This window comes from Furipterus horrens, unplaced genomic scaffold (assembly GCF_987537825.1).
Source record: "Furipterus horrens unplaced genomic scaffold, mFurHor1.1.pri manual_scaffold_2, whole genome shotgun sequence".
Classification (NCBI taxonomy): domain Eukaryota; kingdom Metazoa; phylum Chordata; class Mammalia; order Chiroptera; family Furipteridae; genus Furipterus; species Furipterus horrens.
In genome coordinates this window covers 155,461,947-155,482,746 of record NW_028327172.1, presented here as the reverse complement: position 1 = coordinate 155,482,746, position 20,800 = coordinate 155,461,947, and the positions used below count along the sequence as shown (strand labels likewise).

The window sequence follows — 20,800 nt, the reverse complement described above, 5'->3', positions numbered from 1 at the left end:
TTACAATGATTCAACTTACAGTTTTTGGACTTTACAATGGTGAGAAAGCAACATGCACAATAAAGTACATGAGGTATTCAATACTTCATTAAAAAATATTTTTTCTGTTTGTGTTACATGATTTTGCCCAACTGTAGGCAAATATAAGTGTTTTGAGCATGTTTAAAGTAGGCTAAGAGAAGCTATGGTGTTTGGTAGGTTAGGTGTATTAAATGCCTTTTTGACTTAAGATATTTTCAATGTACAATATGTTCATTGGGATGTGAACCTTTAGTAAATAGAGAAGCATCTGTATACTTTATCTCTGTGCTCTCAAAAAATGAAAAGTTAAAACAATGTTAGCTTTTGGATGGATGTTTATTTACTCAGAGCTCAATCTGTAAAGAGAGAAAGTCTTTGTTCTGTTCTATGGCATATGAAAGGTGCATCCTAACCTCTGTTTATGTTCGAAAACATTATGTAAAATAAGCTAATTACACAGCCTTTCTTGAATACTTATTCTATGCAGAGTTCTGAGTTGGATGTTGTGAGGAGATACAAAATAAACAAAGACACACCACTCCATTAGTTGCTTACTACCTAGGGGGAAGATACAGAACATGTAAAATACCTTTAAAAAATCCTACACACCTACTAAACTACCCATGTAAATGTTGGGTGCAGGGTTGGAAAACCTAAGTCAGTCAAATGGATCATGTTAGAAATTTGGCAGAAAGAAAGCACATGTTAATCACTTGTGGATTAACAAAAAAAAAAAAAAAAAAAAAATATACTGTAAGAACTATATTGAGTGAAACCTAGAGGTTCAGGTATTGACCCTGAAATAAATCAATTGTTTAATCAAAGGGTTCATTCTGATGATTGGAATTACTGATTGAACTTTACTTAATATTGTAGTAGAAGCTCCAAGTTCAGTAGTGAAAGTAACAGGCATTTCAGTTTCCAGGAGCCTGGTTGCTGTAGTGTAGGTGAAATCTCTTGCTGAGCTGGATCCCTCTGAGCTTGTAACTTGTTTTCCTAGTACTGGAAAATCATAGGGAGCATTGAATCTCACATCTTGGTGTTGTTTAAGTGGCATAAGAATATCCAAAAAGATAAGCTGGAATACTGAATTGCCAGCCTGACTGAGGATAGTATGACTATAGTTAATAATACCATATTGTATATTTAAGAGTTGCTAAGAGAGTAGATCTTAAAAGTTAGTTTTCATCACAAGATAAAAAATGTTAACTATGTGTGGTGATGGATGTTAACTAGACTTATTGTGGTGATTATTTGCAATATATACATAGATTGAATCATTATGTTGTACACCTGAAACTAGCATAATATTGTATGTTAATTATATCTCAATTAGCAAAAAAATGTTTGGTGGGAATCTATCTTTTTTAATTAAATGTGTCATAACACTTGAGTTTCTTGCAGTGTGCCTTTAGTTGGTTTTAGTGCTAAAATTAAGAATATAAAAGTTGTTTCTTGAATTAGTAGATGTGAAGCAAGAACTGGGTGTGGGAAGGAACCAACTTTTGTATTGTCATCGACACACACGCACACAGACACACGGACAGATTCCTTGCTTAGTTATCATCCCATTAGGAAAATCGTCGGCAGCCGTCCGTCTCGAGAGACGATGGTGTAGCTTCTTAAGTGTCTATCTGCACCGCCGAGAATGGCTGTGCAGTCCGACTCGGGAGTGACACGGTATCTGTCTCCTCCCGTGTTGAATTGACATCTTGCGATGACGCTGGAGTGTCCTCTCCAGTGGAGCTGAAGCTACAGAGCCTGGGCAGGGTGATATGGAGGGTCTGCTGTTGCCCATGCAGCAGACCCCCCCTCTCTTCGCAGCTGAAGGGTCCAAGGGAAAGACGGAGTCGATACAGCTTGGCTTCAGGTGCGCCGCAGGAGTTGCCGGTGTTGACTACAACGTCAAACCGCCTTAGGGACTCCGGCTCCGGATTTTCTGTCAGGGTTTACTCCCTTAGCCTTTCCCCAGAAGAGGTATGCCGCAAGGCAGCGGAGGTTTTTTGGAGTCAGAGTTTTCCTTCTCTGATGTACCCTGACTGGAAGATCGAACCTGCAACACTTAGCTCGCAGGCCGACGCTCAATCCACTGAGCTAGCGTTACATAATATTACATGAGTTCTTTGGTCAATAATTCAACAAGTAGATTTACTAAGTTAGGAAATAAGTGATCAACTGTGGGCTTATTTGTTCCCTTTGCTTTCACAGTTATACCATGAACTCACTGGATGGATTTGAGGTTGACCATTAGCAAGTGTTTATCTGGATGTCCTAGATCCCAGTGTTAGAATACTGGGTTAAGGCTATTCTGGGGTGACACGAGGGAAGGACCAGCGTTTCCCATCCTGTGTGGAGATAATGAGAAGCTGTTGCTGGTGTCTGATGGGAAGTAAAGATGCTCTTGCTGGCAGAGAGGCAATAATAATAAAACTGTTGATTTGGAATTTAATGCTGTTCTGAAGCTCCCCTGTTGGGCTAAGATGTGGGTTAAATTCACTCCCTTGTGTTAATGAAAAAAAAAAAAAAAAAAAAAGTGAACAGAGGCCAAGCAATGGAGAGCAGAGAAAAGAAACTGCAGGGAGCTCATGCAGTTTCCTCTGATCTCTCTTGGAGCTGCTGTCATCTCATCAGCCTCATTTAATTACAGAGGCAGAAACTGAGCCACTGCCAAAATAAACAGTGCCGGGCACATGCGCGGCTTCCTGATAAGGGCTGCACTTATCTGTGAGCGGAGCAGCTCAGAGAAATGTGGGATGACTTACTGACTTACTGCCGGAACTTGGGGCCCTTGTAAACCATGTCCACTAAATCTGGGCTCCTCTATCAGTCTGCGGGGCTTTGTCCCTGCAAGCATGTTTATTGTGAACATTTGGTTTCTCTTCCCGAATAAAGGAATCGGGGAGCTGGTCTGCCTCCTGCATCCTAGAGTCAAAGTATCTCAAATACATCTGGGCTGAGATAAATTTGTATTGTCCCTTGTGCGTGTGGCATGCTGGGGCACATTACTTTTCCAGTCCTCTAAATGGGAGGTTTAAGAAGTTAAGAGAAACTGTGTGAAGAGAATTCACAATTATCGTTACTAAGAGTCAAATTCGACTTTTACTTGCTTACTTAATTCAAGTTCAGTGTAGGACTGTCTGTGCCCTTCCTGTGCTGCCGCAAGCTGTGAGGCTTCAACGAGAGTGCCTGGGTCTCTGACAAGCCCCATGTTGAGGTGGGAGAGATGGACAGAAATGGACAGAAATGTAAGTTCTGTCCGAAGTTTGCCTTTGAAACTGTGTTCTCTACTCTCAAATGTTAAATATTTAAAAAAAATCTTCCATAATGTGTGCATGTAGGATGTATTCCTAATAATAAATAGACTTGAAAAATACCATCTTCTGATAGATTTTTCAATACAGTTTTATAGAGATCATTTTTATTTCATAAAATGAGTTTTAAAGTGGTATTATTTGTTCAGTCAAAAATTAGAAAGAGTCAATGCCTCTGGCATCTTCTGTTGGGCCCTGGGCAGAGTTTATTGGGTCAAAGTGTAAGTTATTTACCACCTTTACTTTGTGTCTGTTTTTTGCTTTAATGATCACATATTTTTTCATCACTTGGAAGCTCCAAGTCGGTTGACAGTGAGTGGGTAAGTGTTTATCTTTAGTTGTTTCTGAGTAGTACAGCCTACTGCCTTCGCGTGCTCTTGAGTGGTAGAAGAAAGTCATTAGTGTTCGAGCCAAACATTAACCCCGTGACCTGCTTGTTTATATACCTACTGTAACTTTGCTTTGCTTGAATTTCTGAGGTTAGTCAAAGCAAATATACGTACAATCTTGAGACGGCTGTGTATAAACTAAGACATCTTTTGTCAAAATTGCTGTTAATACATTCCTTTGGATAAAAGCTTTAAAGAAAACTAGCTACTGATAGTAATGGAAGGCAATTTCTTAAAAGCTTAGGAGGAATTACAGGACTTTCATGTTACCTCCATTTACCACTTACATGGGGTAGGAGTCCCTCCCCTGCCCCAACTTAAGTGCATGATATAGTTGTTTGCTCTGAAGAGACACTACTGTGTGAAGACAATAGCAGTGCTATGTGTTGGTTCACACCTAAATATTCTAAAATAGCATTAGTTTCATTAGTCCATTAGATATTGCATGTGGCATCATGAAGCAGAAATATTTGGTTTCAAGTTAATTGGATATGCTGAATTTCCTATATGTATAGGAATCTAATTATTAGAAAAAGCCATATAGTACTTAGCACTATTGGGGATGATATTAGACAAAACTTTAAAAATCACACTGATATTGCTTTTCTATTAAAAAAAAAAAAACTTTAGTCTTGGTAACATAATACCTGCATTTTTAGAGTGGATTGTTCATATGTTAGGGTAGGGAGAAATTTGATCTACCTTACAAGGCCAGCCACCAACTATTCTGGACATCGTATAAATATGCTTTTGCTAATGGTTGACTTCAGTGTTCAGTTTTTTAATTTTAATAAGTATCGCCCCCTTCATATCAACTCCTAATTACAACAGTGTGAGCCATGCTGTAGAAGAAAAGTCATTCTTTATAAATCTGAGGCTCTGTTGATAAAAGCAAGGCCACATTCTCTAAGATGGGCAGCAGCAGACCCTGTCCATTTTTAGAGGTACAGCTGGACCTCGGAACCCCTGTTCTAATTCCCAGAGAGTCCTTTTCTTTCTGTTGGGGATTTCTCCCTAGTTGCTCCCAGCATTTTCATGTCAAGTAATAGATAGGATTTCATTATAGATCTTCATACTAAAATGAACCATCAGGCTAATTCTATCATTTAATCATGTTTCTGCTTTACTCACCAAAACTCCAGCAGAATTACTCAGAATTGTCTGCTTACTACCTTACATTTTGTAGATTTTGTTTCTCTAAGATGTAGAAAAAGACTTTTTTTTTTTTTTTTTTTTGCCTGAAGTTGCTACACCAAGAAAGAAATACCCTTCTTTTTTTTTTGCAGTTTTGTAGTCATGGTGCTGATTTAGCCCCCTGAAGAATATACCACCCTACCCTTGGTTTTCCTCCTACATTTGCTTGTGTCTCAATTATAGCATTTTTCCACTTCATATTTACAGTTATTTGCCTTCTTTCTCTACTATATCCTAACATCTGCACAACAACATACTTTCTTACTCAGTTTCTTCCATGTAGTAGACATTCAACAAATTTTGTTGAATCCGAGAATGCATTAAAAGTAGTTGCCTGATATTAGTAGGTTTTCTTCTTTATTAGTAATTTTAAAAGAAGGTCACCCTGTCTCAATGGCTTATCACATCTGGAAAATGTGTAATAACAGTCAATCCATTAACAGAAAGAGACCTCTCTTCCCCAAGGCTTGGGGTCCAGAGAATGAAAACAAATGTTTCTTCTCTGTTCTGATCAGTCATCTTTCATTCTGAAAATTAGCCACTTCAGATTGACATTCAAAAGCTCCTCTCCTCAATTCCTGCTCTGTCCTGGCTCCATCAATAGATTATTACAGTCTTCAAATTAAAGCATGGAAGAAAGGAAAGAAAGAAAAAAAGAAAGAAAGAAAGAAAGAAAGAAAGAAAGAAAGAAAGAAAGAAAGAAAGAAAGAAAGAAAGAAGAAGGAAGGAAGGAAGGAAGGAAGGGAAAGGCAAGGCAAGGAAAAGTGTAGGTAAGGTAGGATAAGGGGAGTGGAGAATGTGAAAAAGAGGGTGAGGAAGTTGTAATTTGAATAGGGTGAGGAAAACTGGTTCATGAGAATGTCAAATGTGAATAAAGTCTAGAAAAGAAAGAGAGAGTGAGCCACGTGGGTCTTTGTGCTCAGAGCGAGGGAGGGGGAAGGAGCATGAATGATGTGTTCAAGGAGCAGAAGGAAGATACTATGGCTGGAGCTGAGACTACTAGGAACTGAGGTCAGAGCAGCTGCTTGGTTATAAAGGGAAAGGTGGAAGCAGGGAAAAGGGGCTAGAACAGTGAACCAGGTGAGAGATGATGGCATTTGGATCAGAGCAACAGCAGTGAAGGTAGTGAGAAGTTGTCAGATTTCAGATATGTTTTCAAGAAAGAGACAATGGAAATTCCTGATGGATTGGATGTAGGGTGTGAGAAAAGAGAGGAATCAAGGATGAGTCCAAAAGACTTACATTTTGGGCCAGAGTAACTGGAAGGATGGAATTGCTATCAACTAAGGGAAAGGGGTGGCTGCAGCAGGCTTGGTGGGGAAAGTCAATTCAGTAGAGCATGTGTGAGTTAGAACATGTATTATATAATCAAGTGAAAATGATGAGTAGAATATTTGATACACAGGTCTGGAGTTCAGGATAGAGGACAAGACTGGAGATACATTTGGGAGTCATAGGCATGTGGATGGTATTTAAATCCATGAAATTTAATGATGTCTCCAAGGGAATAAGTAGAAACAAGTGAAAAAAAGGACCAATTACTGAGCCCTGGGACTCTTAGTGCTTAGAAGTTAAGGTGGCAAGGGACTTCAGTGATTGGTCATGAAGAGACCTAGGTGTGGCCAAGGAAGTGAGAAGCCATTTATATGAGGAAGGAGGTCAAGATGGTTGGAGGAGAGGAATTCAATGGAATGGAAGGTGGGACATTGGAAGGATTGTTGTCTGTGCATTGAAAATGCTGAGAAAAGACAGAAGTGTTGTGAAGGATGCCAACAAGCAGGAGCAGTGGTGATATAAAGTGACATGAGATTTAAGTGGATTTAAAGAGAGACGATGTGGAAGTGGTGAAGAGGATGGAGCAGGAACCTACTCTCCCCTCCACCTGTGGTGTGTGAATGGAAAAGAGCCATCATGTGAGAGGGGAACTAAAGCATCAGTTTTTGTCAGAATGAGGAACAAAAAATGTTTGGAGATTAGACTGGGAATTTTGCTGTTAATTGACAATGATTTTTAGGTCACACAGTGGAAGGATTTCAGGAGTTAGGAACAGATGGGAGGAAGTTTCACAGTGCGAGATGTGCAGAGCCTTCTCGTCATTGAAACGTGGGGTGGAGAGTGCAGTGACTTAGAACAGGGATTTATTTAAAATTAAAAGCACTTTGCCAGTGTCTGCAATGCACTGATCTCGCAATAAACATTACCTTTTATTAGTTTTGTCATAAACCAATGAATTATTGAGAAAAAAGATATATGAGAAAAGGATCAATAGCAATACTTCTAACTTGCAAACTATACTTTAGCATTACACTCAGTCAATGTTATCAAGACCTATGCTAACTTAAAGGATCAGATAAAACTATTTTCCAATGCAAATGGATTCCTAAAAGTGGCTGGGAGTATAAAATGCAGTCAGTATTGAGCTTTTCAATAATTCTTATATATTGACTTGTAAAAACAATATTGGAACATTTAGAAGCACACACACTTCTCATCAGGGTAAGGGAAAACAATTGTATTCTATTTATTTATTTTTAACCCTAACCCTTACAAAATGATTTTATTTTTACATTTCCTCTTTAGTGAATGTAATTCATAAAAAAACCCATAAATTTACAAGGTATTGGGAGGGATACAAAGTTAGTTGTGGCCTCTTACAGCACACTCCTTTTGAATAGGGCACTATGTCTAACTGTAGTTAATGTTTTTTAAAATAGACCATCTCTCCAAGGATCTTTTCATATCCTCAGCCAGAATCTGACCTGACATTCAGGGGGTTGGCAAAAGTAGGTTTACAGTTGTGAGTACACAAAACACAGAGTTTATTCTTGTATTATTATTGACTAATTATTGTATTATTTTCCATATGAACAATGTAAAACTGCTTTTGCCCACCCCTGTATTTTACTACTTGAGTAAATTCTTAATGTTAAAATAAATGAGTGAAAACTTTTGGATTTACAACACAGATTGAAAGGAGGGGATTTGCCTGTCTCAATTCAGAAAAATTTCTTAGACATTTTCAAATCTCTATAAAAAATGAGGTATTATCTTTCTTCACTTACAACTTCAGATTGCACACAAACATACCACTTAGTATGTCACAGAAGAGGATGTGTCTCAATCACCCAGCTCACCGATGCAAAGGTCATGTCCTAGTTACAGAAACGGCATCTTCTCCAGCAAGGGCACCTGTACTTCATCCCCCCTGAACTCTCTACAGCTCTGGCCACTGGTCACCATTTCCTCCTTCTTTAATTTTTCTTCTCTTGTTTTTGTGACATTGTTCTCTCCCAATTTTAGTCTTATTTCTTAATTGTCTATCTTGGTTTCCTTCATTGGGCTCAGTCTGTGGTACTTTGTAATGGCAGCCCTAGCAAACTAGTACAGTCATTCATTTGATAAATATTTATAAAGCCCTGAAGAAAAGACTCATGAGACAGTTCATGGACAAAATAAATGTGTCATCCTCTGGGAGGAGACAGATGTTTAAGGAAAAGGACATGATTTAGAGTTGTGCACTCAGGAAGCACAGAGAAGGAATGATGCTTCTCTACTCAATCCTCCCAGCTGCTCAAGCCAAACTTTTGGAGGCATCTTTGATTCTGCTTTGCTATTCTATCTCACACTTAATTGATCAGGAAATCAATTTGGCTTAAGTGGTTTAAAATATATATCTCAAATGTGCCCACTTTTTTCCCTTCCACTGCTATCATCCTGGTGTGAGCCTCATTGTGTCTTGTCATCTCTGCATCCCTCAGCCCACCCTTAGCATGGCAATCCAGGGACTTTCAAGTTTGAGTTCAGTCATGGCACCCTCTCTACCAAAAGCCCTGCAGTGGCTTCCATGTCACTCACATCAGAAGCTGTGATTCCTTTCCCTGCCCTCTCCCATAACCGTTCCTCCAACTCTGTGTGGATTCTTAACACAATAGGCTCATTCCTGCCTATGGGCCTTTTATTTGCTGTGTCTTCTGCTTGGAATTTTCCCACCTGTCTCCCGTATGTTTGGTGAACTCCCTCATTTCCTTCAAGTCTGACCACTTGGAAGAGACACTGAACAATGAAGTAGAAAAAGTGACATGGCCAGTTGACATTAGCCTGCCTTTGCAATCAGCCACCCTAGAACTGGCACAATGGGCACATGATGGAGTGACCATGGTGGCAAAGATGAAAGGTGCACATAGGCCCCCTGTCATGGACTCCCACTTACAAAGACTGATCTAGTTACTGCTTTCTCTCCTGGCAACAGAAGGCAAAGCCAAGGCCCTGGTACAGCACAGTTCCTTGAGGAGACCAACCAGCCACTTGGTGACAAGTTGATTACATTATATTTTTTTGCTCCTGGAAGGGCCAATGATTTGTTATTCCAAGAATGGGCACATATTTAGAGTATGAGGTTGCTTTCTCTGTTCATGAAATTTCTGCCAGCACCACTATCTGGTGGCTTGTGAGATGGCTGATCCATAGGCATTGAATTCCACACAACATAACACCCATCAGGGAACACCTTCGTAGCAAAGGAGGTGCAGGAATGGGCCGTGATGGGATTCACTGTTCTTAACACATGCCACACCCTCTAGAAGCTGCTGACTGGAGCTCCAGCTTGGAGTCATGTTCTGGGAAGATGGGGTGCATTCCTTGGTGATATCAGACAATGCTGATATCTGCTGAATTAATAACCTCTATTGGGCATGTGTCTCCAATAGGAAGAAAACATGAGATCCAGAACCAAGAGATGGCAGCAAGTGAACCTCACTTATCATCATTCGTAGTGGCCCGCTGAGATATTTTGTGTTTCTTATTCAGAAATCAGAGTTGGAGTTCCCTTGCTAAGGGGCACAGCAATTTTGTTATTGAGCTACAAGTTACGGCTGCTTTCTAGACAAGAAAAGGACTTACATCTTGGCAGGGATAATTGAACCTAATTAAAAGAAAGGTAAACTGCTGATACCCACTGAAGACAGAAAGGAATATGTGTGGAACTCAGAGGAATAACTCAGGGGACTCTTGGGACTTCCCAGCCAATGAGTGAACTCAGTGACAGTACTATGGCTATGTCTCTCCAATGTGGGACTCTTCTAATAGGTAGGTAATTGTTGTCCTGGAGCCACCCAACAGATTGGCCAGATCTTTGTCAGGCCTACAATGATCAGAGGCATTGTTTTGTCCATCTTGTTTCCTACCCCCTTTCCTTTTATAGGTGTCAGATTGGAACCATGGTCTGAACCATGGACTATCTTCAGTCCTTCTTATATGTTTTTCTCAAACACACCGCCCCGTTCCCCAGTCTCTTGTCTTTCTAATTCAACCTGTCTGCTTTCCTTAGGACCCACTGACACATGCTCTAATCAGCAGGTTGTAGTCTGTTAAGGCACAGAAAAAGTCAGTAGGATGTAGTAAGTGGCTAGCAGAGGCATGCTAACACATGGGAATAGTTATGCCCATTTAAAAAGTTGATTCACAAAGTAGTACCAGATTTTCTTATTACAGCATTTTTGTATTCAGGAACTTTTACAGTTAAAATATTCTGGAAGTTGAACAGGAAAACTAAATTGAAGATAAATCTAAGTTAATTACAGATGCAAAATTTTTGTTTTAAATGTAAGCCTCTACCCCCCTTTCTTTATCCAAAGTTAGGTTGGTGCTCTGTGAATTGCAAACACACTTTCCTTGCTTGTTATGAAATTTGCTTTTTATATTTTGAAAGCAGCTAAATTCAGCGGCAAGAAAAACTAACTGGTCTCAGATTTAGATTAAACGCCTTCTGTGACTGAACCACTTCCCCCTGAATGCTTGATAGTCACCTTAGATTAAAAATGGTGGCCTATTCCAACCCTCAGTTGCCTTTCTGATTTCCCAGTACTATTTGTGACACTGTGATCTTCAATATTAATGGGTTCATACATGACATTAAAAGTATTTGCCACTGATTTCTATATTTGAGATCCTTCACAATAGCTCAGTCACTTTGGCTCCTCAAAGAAGTCACGTGGCTCCTTACAATGCTTGAGACAACAGTGGAAGTGAGCAGTTCTTTTTTCTTCTTCATTCATTTGTTGGAGAAATCAGTTTTCCAAAATAACTTTTATACAAAGAAGGTGATGTTTACCTCAGATCTATATCAGATCCTTCCATTGGCTTTCCATTCTACTTTTCTTTTTCCTTTTAAAGCCTCAAATCATGGTGTCTTAGTCTGATTGGGCTTCTATAACAAAATACCAAAGAATAGGTGATTTATAAAAAAACACAAATTTATTTCTCACAGTTATGGAGATGGGAAGTCTGTGATTAGGGTGCTAGCATGGTCAGGTGAAGGCCCTTTTCTAGGATGAACACTGTCTGTTGTGCCTTCACATGGAAAGGAGCTCTCTGGGCTCTTTTTGATAAGAGTACTAATGCCATTTATGGGAGCTCTATTCTCATGACCTATCACTTCCCAAAGCCCCACCTCCAAATGCTATCACATTTGGCATTAATATTTCAACATATGAATTGGGGGGGAGGGGTGGTGGTCACAACATTTAGACCATAACACATGAACTTTGAAACTTATTGCATCTTTACTCATCAATCTCTTCCTTTTCTCTTCCTTTCCTTTCCTTTTCTTTCCCCCCTCCCTCCCTCCCTCCCTTCCTTGCTTTCTTCCTTATTTATTTATTTTGGCATGTCCTGTCTCAGATTTATCTGTACAAATAGCACAAGAGGACACCAGCTCCATGCAGACAACAGCCCAGGGCCACACCAGTCCTTCCACCCTCATATTAGCAGACAGAGACCTCTACTGTGGAGCCTTTATGGGGGCCTGGACACCTTTGGAGCCTGAGCCTGACCTGGAGCTGCAGCTGCAACCTGGGGTTTGGTTGGAGTTTTGGGCTTGGACTTTGGCCGACAGAGCCTGACACCCTTCGTGACATGGGCATGAGCACATTTCCTAAGGTTGGGGTGAGTGATGTAGCTAAGTCAACTGAGTTTGCTTGTGGCTGCCGCCCTTTGGGTTCTTGGGCTTCATATCTTTGGGCTTTATGAGGGCCTGATACCCTCAGCACATGCGCTCATGGTCTTGGTGTTATTGGGCCTATATCTTCTTCAGGCTCTTCTTATTGTCCTTCTTGGCCAAGCACATGTTTCTCAGGAACCTGGGGTTCACCCCCTTCAGAGGTTTGTATCTTTGTTATCAGGGTTTCTTGATGTTCTTTCTGTGCCATTTTTGGGACTGGTTATGTGTGTTGTGACTTGGACTTGGCCATACCTACATAGAAGCCTGTGGCTCTTGAGGTGCCTAGGATCCAAAGACCTTCCCTTTTTCTTTATTAATGAATTTTCTCAGACATTCTGCTCCAGCTAAACCATCATCCCCTGCCCTCTTCCTCCTAGTGCCGAATCTTACAAGACTGTTTTCTAGCCCTCTCTCAATCTATAGATTCCTTCTTAAGACCTCTTTCTCCCTGAAAGTCTCTTCTAACTGCCTCCAAAATATTTCTTCTTCTTTAGTCATTAACTTAATGTTTCTGTAATCATGAGCTTGTTTGTGCAAGAGTAATGATACATGTACTTGGTGGGAGCATAGTGCTGTATTTGAGAGAAGCAGCTGACAGATTCAAATTCAGCAGGTTTTTGTTGTTGTTGTTGTTATTTTATGTACCTACAATCCACATACCCTGCTTTCATTACAATCACAGGTGTGTTTGTGTGTGTGTGTGTGTGTGTGTATGAGAATCTGCTTGAAAGTCCACCATCTTTTGTTTGTAGGCTGAGAGAATAATATGGTTTCTTTGTGAGTATTATACAGTTGTTTCCTGTCAGAACTAAGGGCTTTGTTTAATTAATGAAGACCTATACTATACATAACCAGAATGCCAAGCCAAAGACTGGCTGATACTTCTGTGCTGAAATGTGAGTTGCAGTCTCTGCTGTGGTTAGAACACACCTATGAGAATGTACACAAGGAAACCTCTGAAGCTTTCATTTGTATGTATCTGCTTACTTATCTTCTTACTAAGCCGGATCGCTGGCATCTTTTGTTGCCTGTTTGTTCCTAGTTCCTGTTACTCTGTGCTGTAGACTGAATATTTGTGTTCCCCCACAATTCCTATTGAAATCTAATCCCCATTGTGATAGTATTTGGATGTGTGGCCTTGGGGAGGTGATTAGGTCAGGAGGGTGGAGCTTTCATTAATGGGATTAGTGTCCTTTATAAAAGAGGCCCCAGAGAGCTCCCTCACCTCTTTCACCATGTGAAGATACGGTGAGAAGGTGGTCATCTATGAACCAGGAAAACAGTTTTCACAGACTGCCAGCATCTTAAATCTTGGACTTCGCAGCCTCTAGAGTTGTGAGAAATAAATTTATATTGTTTATAAGCCAGTCAGTTTATAATGTTTTTATTATAGCTGCTTGAATAGACTAAGACACTTGAACTTTTTAACTTCTGTTTCATGAAACATTCTCTCAGTCTTCACCCCAGAATTGTCTGAAAGTCAACTGGCAGTTTAACAGTAATGAGGAAATGTAGATCCCAGGAATTTATTCACAATCCTAACATCTTCATTTCAGGGACAGAAGGAAAAAGTGTTAAATGTGTCAGTGGAAATTAGATGAAACGATCAGTTATTTGTAAGACAGTTAGGTGATGATGGTTTTAAGTTGGCTTTGTATAACTGCAATGCACACATTTTCTTTCCTGCTTTGTCCTTCTTTCAATAGAGAAGTCACAATCAGAGTGCTTTTAGCTTAAGTGCTTAAATGTCCTCTTTGCCTTTTTGTCAATTGTAATCATCGTTGCATTGGGCAGGGATTAAATTGAGCTTGTGTGTTGTGACTGATTTCAGAGCAGAAGAGGACATGTTTTTGTCTTCTGAAAATCACCACTCTGTGAGCCACTTAAAACTCTAGTGGACAAACCACCAGAGAACATTCCACAGAGAACTGTTTTAATTGGTGATGTGCTTCCTCACTGTTTAGAGGGTAATGTGGGTCTGTAATTTGCAGCCCTTTGGCTCCAGATCACTTTTAAATCTCAATCCCCAAATCCTAATAAGACTAACTAGTCCTTTGGTTTTGTAAGTATATGGAAGCTGTTACAAAACTTAGATTTCACAGACCAGTAAATGTCCACAAAATGTTTTGAACACTTGTTTAAGGTTTAAAAAAATATATATATATTTTTGCCAGGTATAAACATTTAAAAAAAGAAAAGATTGTCAAAACTCTATTTTGTCTAGGAATATTATTGTGGCAGATATTATTCCCTACATTCCTGATAAAATTCCAATTTTATTTGAGAGTTTATTCCTCTCCCATGTGGGTCAAAGTTAAACCTTAACTAGTCTAAGGCTCCAAGTCAGCATCCTTGACAGTGATTGGTGTAAGGACAGGCACACCATCCTATTCTGAACAGCCATGTGCACTGGTAGGTCTGTTGTCAGATATGTTGTCATTTTCCATTTGCTTCTCTCCATCCAGAACATTCTCTGTGTTTTGTCTTTGTTTTTTGCCTTTCTATGTCCTAAAAGGCTGGCCTCTAAGGATTGCCCCACAAAAGCTTTCTTGTTGGCTGGTTTTCCACTTGTTTGGCTACCAGAGGCACTGCTTGGAGTGAAGAGTACTTATTACTCTTCTGCCTCTACTCCATTCCTGTTGGCTCCAATCTTGCCAACAGCTTTACTCCTACAAGGCACATGCCCTCTCTTCCTCAGGGATAGCCCTCTTTATAAGAGTGGGAGCTTCATTTCATCTTCTTGTCCCTGTGAGACCAGAGTAGTAATGGCTGCTTGCTATGACTAATCTGTGGGACTTCACCATCTCTTGTCAGTCCATTCCCTTAATTCTGCCCATGGTCTTAAGTAGGCCTTCCATAAAAATCACTTCAATCAGATTTCACGAGTGTGCCAGCTCTTTTCTGCCCAAACTCTGACAAATATAGGGGACTTTTGGGGATGAGACTTAAAAAGAGACATAGGGGAAAATCCAGGCCCAGTTGTTGTATCCTCAAGTGACCCCAGGGCCTTTGTGGCTGCCTTCCTGAACAATGAGGGGAGCCAGGCTGAGAGAATCCAACATGCTGTGGATGGCAGAGCAGGATGCCAGAAGGAGCTGTATCCCTGAGACCACTGTGCTTTGAATGAACCACCTCTGGAGATGCCCTGCAATGGGACAATGTTACACAGGCTGAGACAATTCCTTGTTGTTTACACCACTTGGAGTTGTGGTCTTGCGTTTCACAAAGCTGAAAGCTTTCTGGAGTGTGAAAAAGCAAATGAACAGAGTGTAATCACAAAATAATGAAGCAGGTGTGGGGAAATCGACTCAAGCAGAATGAACAGAGATACGTACATTTAAAATGACTTTAACAATGGAAAGAGATGATGAATAATGTTTACTAAGACTTGAGCAGGTGGGAAAACTCCCACCACTACTGCAAAAGGAAAAGGGGCATTTTAACTCCAAACACGTAGAAAGAAGAGAAACTGAGAACAAATGGCAGGCTAGAAATTTAAATAAAATATTTGGAACATTGGTCTGACTTTCCTCCATGGGTGGTCAACACTGGTATGTACGTGACTTCAACCATGGTTATTTAGAAGGTACTTCTTTAGTTAAGAAGTTACAAGACACTCATTGCTGCACACCTATGTTACAGGGAGGCATGGCACCCAGTTTAGATGTAGGGTAAAGTCAGTGAAGCTTAGGTTTGGTGCCTGCCCCTACAAGACTGTCCTTCAGGGCAGCAGCCCCACTCTGGTCTCTGCCCCACTCTGCTGTCGGTGGCTGCTCTTCTGCCCTGGCTGTCCAGGCTGGCCAGCTCTGTGCTCTCTGACCCGTGATCTGGGAGGCTTCGCCTCTTCTTCCTCACCTCTCCCCTGGCTCTGCCCTCTAGAATTCTCTAGAACAAGTCCTTCCTCCATTCTTGAACCTCACTTGCAGTGATTTTCATTTTGTTAAGCCCTCCCCCCTCAAAAAAAAATGATAATTAAGAAAATGAATCTTATTTAATCTAGCTAAAGATAAATGCTAATTTTGAGAACTCTTGTTTATGAAACTATTTTTCCTAAGTTGGAAATGATGTAAAAGCTGTCCGCTATTCTAGGCCTCCGTCTTCTGGTCCCCTGCAGCTTCCTTTCACTTCTTTGACTCCCTGTGTTCTCAGTCCTGACTACTGGTAGCCCTTCCCTACCAAATCTTAGAAGGGAAGTGGGAAGGAGAAACAACAAACAAACAAACAAAAGGAGGTGAAGGAGAAGCCAAATGATTATTTTTCAATGAAAGCAGGAGAGACTAAAAAGACCTCTGAGGCCTAGTGTTTTCACGGTCCCATTGACCTAATGTTAATTGCAGGCAGTGTCACAGGGTTTGTTATTTCTTCTTGAGTGAGCTATTTGCATGAGTGACACAGGATTTGAAGGCCACGGTTGAAACTTATTCTATGAAAATTATAGAATAAGTACCTGATTCACCTAGCTACCCAAACTAGTAGGTAAGCGAGAGGAAAATGATCAATCCATCACTTGGATTGAAGACACTGAATCAATGCTTTCTGATAATGTGGGTTCAGGCCAGGAGCCACAGAGGTCTGTAGGCCTTTCCAGCAGTGTGGTTGGAGAGTTTTTAAGTGAGGGCACATGTGCTGAGAACCCAGCATCAGAAATTTTCATTTTAGGGGAAGATGGTAAATGGTATGGCTTTAAAATGAAGACACTTGCTTCCTGTAATGTATGAGGCAAAAGAGGGACAGCACTGAGGGACCCCAGTCATAAAGATCCTGGGCTTGGCTTTGAGTCCCTTGCTTCTTCCTGACTTTGGGAATTTTGGGGACTCAGCCTTTATAAGCTTTCAGTGTTTATGGCACTGAAAATAATCAATCTTGTTTTTTTTTTAATTTATGAAATAATCATTCCTGTTCTGTCCACCTCTCAAGGTTGAGAGGATCAAGTGGAACAAAATGATAGTGTTTTGAAGTGTAGTCTTCTACACACACACACACACACACACACACACACACAGTATGTGTGACCCTGTGACAAGGTTATGAGGCATTGTGAACTTGACTGGTCAATGCCTCCTGCAGGATGGGGGTGGGGTGGGAAGGGGAGGACCAGGTTGAAACAAGGTGCAGTCTTCCTCTGGGTTGCCTTATTTGGCTGGAAGACATAATTGAGTCTAGGCTACATGCCCAGCACTGTACTGGATGATGAGGGGAAGCATAATACATCTCAACCAGCCATTATAAAAACAATGCCTGCTTTTACTCTCAGACTTAAGAGAGAACACAAAGTTTAACAATTTGATAATATAACCACCTGACGTTGTAATGTTTGTTTAAGAAAAGTATATGTAGGTATGTTTTTGATCCACATTCTGTTGGCTCTCCTTCCTAAGTATTTCTCAGATCTACTGCTCCCCTAGCCCATCACCACCACTGCTTTATTCCAGGCCTGCATCCCCTCCCATGTGGATCATCACCTCAGTCTTTGACCTAGTCTTTCCCTCCAATCTCTTTCCTCCTGCAATCTACCACCCACACCAACACAGAATTATCTCTATCTCCAGTTTAATTATGCCACTTTCTTGTTTAACACCCTCCAGAATCTCCCCATTGCCTTTAGGATAAAGCCAAAATTCCTTCCCAGGGCATACAAGCCCCAACTTACCTCTCCAGCCATGTACTTCATTACCATCCTGATCAACACTCAGGCCACCTTGAATGGGCTCAGTCCCTAGCCCTTCCAGTCCCTGGCTTGTCTCAGATGGTCGTATCTGCCTCTTCCTCTGCCTTGTTCTCCTGAACCAAATTTCATTCCTCCTTCCTGCATCCCAGCAGCTGGGCAAGCCATTCCTCAGGGCTCCCTGTGCATGCTAGCCCCACCTGCCCCTTCACTCTCAGCTCACAGCCTCACCTCACGCTTCTCTGAGGTGTGGGAACTCTCTTAACTCCCTACCAGATCCATAATGTAGCCATCTTGTCTCATTTCCTCCAGTTAAAATAATGAATGATCAATGGATCCCTCCCCATTAAAGGCAGGTGCATCTGCTCTGAATGTAATCCCTTAGTCTTCTCAAGGACTCCTGCTTCTATTCTCCCCTCCACCTCCAATCTTATCAATCCCCCTTTTCTCCTGGACCATTTCCATCAGCATGCAAACATTCTCAAGATTTTCTTGATTCTTTAGAGGATCCCCAGCTGCCACTCCATTACTCTGCTTTTAAGGCCTAAAATTCTTGGGTGGGTTGTCTGGCCATGCTGTATTCCTGCCTCACCTCTTCTCCACACACACTGACCAGGCTTTGCTGGCAGCAGCTCTGATCCAGATAAGCAGTAACCTTCACTTTGCCCACTTAGGGCTCAGTGTTTTGCCTTCATCAGGTGCTTCTCTTGCCGTAGTCACCGCTTGGCCTGGGCTTCCTTCTGTTTCCTAGTCCCCCTCAATGGCTCTTCACCCAACAGCCTTGCACCCTGCACCCTTTTCACCTCTTGCCACATTCCCTGGTGGTGGTCTCAGCTTGACCCAGAATTTTAAGTAACATTTATTTGCTGATGATTCCTGAATTTACAGCTTCAGCTCAGGCTGCTTCTTTGAACTCCAGACTTGTATGTCTAGCTTCTTTCTCCATGTTCCCACATAGCTATTTCACAAGTCTCTCAAAATTAATATGTCTCTGAAATAACTCTTCATTCCTACCATGTCAGTTTATTCCCCCCAGCCCTGTCTTCCCTATCTCAATTTTCACATCTTCACTCACTCAGTTGCTCCCTCCAGAAACCTGGGTGACCAACTCATCTCTCTCTCTCTCTCTCTCTCTCTCTCTCTCTCTCTCTCTCGCTTTTACCTTTAGAGTCAGTTTGTCAGAAACTTCTGTCTAGTCCACCTCCAAAACATATCTTGTATTTATCTACTTGGTGCTCTCTCTTCTGTCCCTACAGTCCAAGACACCTTCAGCTTCAAATGTTGTCCCCTGCTTTCACTTGGGGAAGGCAGCTCTAATCTATTCCTATACAGCATCCAGAAAAAGTGTGATGTGTGTGTAAAATCCTAAATGGCTCCCCATTGCATAGCTCACCTGGCCCTACATGATCTGGCCCTTGCTTTTCTGCTAGTCTTCCTTCTCTTGCCACGGCCCCACCCTCTTCTCACACACAACCTGTGATGTCTGCTTGGTTCACTGATTTGCATTCAGTAACTGCCCCTGGCAGGGATATGCTGTGAATAAATATTTGCTTTAATTGTTGCATTTACTGCTGTGTGTTAGGTCCTGGAGTAACCAAGATGAACCAAAATAAGTCTCTGCCAGACAGGAGCCCTTAGTCTGGTAAGTGACCCAAATGTGTGCACAGAAAATATTTACTATTTGACGTGATAGGTGTGACCATGGAAGGACAGCCATGCCTAGGCCAGAGAGACTCAGAGAGGTTTCTTCAGGGAAGTGAGTTGATGAACCTCTGCAGAAATCTAAAACAGTGTATGATGATAGTAACCTTAGAAAGTAAAATAATGGACAAATATTTTAAGATAGTAATACTGGGGACTTCTGGCTTTTAGCTTGGTGAAAGTTTTTTATTCTTGTTTTATATTCCCAAATATTCCATAATAAATGTATCTTTATAGTAAAAAAAGTTAAAAATTTGGCTGGAAATAGTTCTTTCACACACACACACACACACACACACGTATTGTAACACAGGATAGACTGAAGTTTCTCATGGTAATTTTCCTTATCTGTTTCTGGAAGTCTGTTACAGGTACTGGAAATCAAACTTCTTCTAGAAATAAAATTTTCCCAAAACAAACAAAAAAGTTGAGGAAAAAGATGAGGGAAAGGATAGGAAATGTTGAAATCCTTTTACGCAGTTTATAAGTTGAGTGGGTGGTAGGTAAGGGATAGGAAGAGAAAAGAAAATAGGATTTTCTTGTAATGTTCCACTGTAAAAGTCAGTGGGTATTTTTACAGAGGTACCAGCTAGTCCTTCCTGAAAATTAGCTTGTGGGGACAGGCTGGGAAGCGACAAAATGAAAGATAAATAGTTTTCTGTGGAGTAATTTTAGTGCAGTGTGGGAAATGGGAAGAGAAAACAATTAAAGAGCAAATGGAAAATCCACCCACAGGCCAACCCATGCAATAGAAGTGCAGAGGAGCATGTGCCCCGAGGAGCCCCCACACCAGGCGGGACTTCACTCTGGGCAAATGCCCTGCCCTCTGTGGCAGGCAGCCTGGGAGAGCGTTCATTTATACTGCATGCCCCAAGAGCAGCTATCATTTTGGGGAGCAGAAAAATTGGAAAGTAAAAAAACCAAGACCACCAAGCTGTGTCCTTTTCCCTGTATTCAACAATGCAAGTGTATTTTTTCTGTAATGGGCATTTAAATGTTTCAGAATGAGATATTCAGAATGCAGGCACTGTAGGGCCAGGGGAATTGCTTTCAATCTCTGATCCCTCTCCAACTCAGCATCTTTTCTACCTTTGTCAACCCTTCTGTAATAACAATGAAGGGCAGGTAGACATCAGTAAGCCTGGAGTTTCCTCCTATTTTTCCTCCATACTGAGACAAACCCCATTCAGTGCTTTCTTGGAGTTCAGAATTTTCCATGTTCCTCATAGCAAGCTTCAGTGCTTCCAACAGTCCTGACTTGCAATCTCCCATAACCACCCAGCTCTGGGAAGCTGAAAAGGAATGGTGCTGTAATGAGATAAACCCTGTTAGTTTGTGGGGTGGGGATTCAGAGCTTTCTCCCCTCTCCTTTGCTTATATAGCTTCTTCTCTCTTTCATAGGGGTGTTGACATCAGAGAATCTGAAATGATAGAATATTCTGAAGGTTTGCTGAAGGCTCTGTACTCGGAGCTCCTTCAGTACCTAAGAGAAGTAGAGGGACCTGAAACTTCCTCCTTGGGA

At 41.2% G+C, this 20,800-nt stretch overlaps 1 long non-coding RNA gene across 1 annotated transcript in view; it reads left to right on the top strand.

The window, feature by feature from the left end:
* The first annotated feature begins 13,155 nt into the window (after window positions 1-13,155).
* LOC150019770 (uncharacterized) overlaps window positions 13,156-20,800 on the top strand; it is a 42,002-nt gene continuing 34,357 nt past the window's right edge. Inside the window, exons 1-2 of the long non-coding RNA XR_016509297.1 lie at window positions 13,156-13,247; window positions 19,160-19,219. This is a non-coding gene — a long non-coding RNA (uncharacterized LOC150019770). The remainder of the gene's footprint in view (window positions 13,248-19,159; window positions 19,220-20,800) is intronic.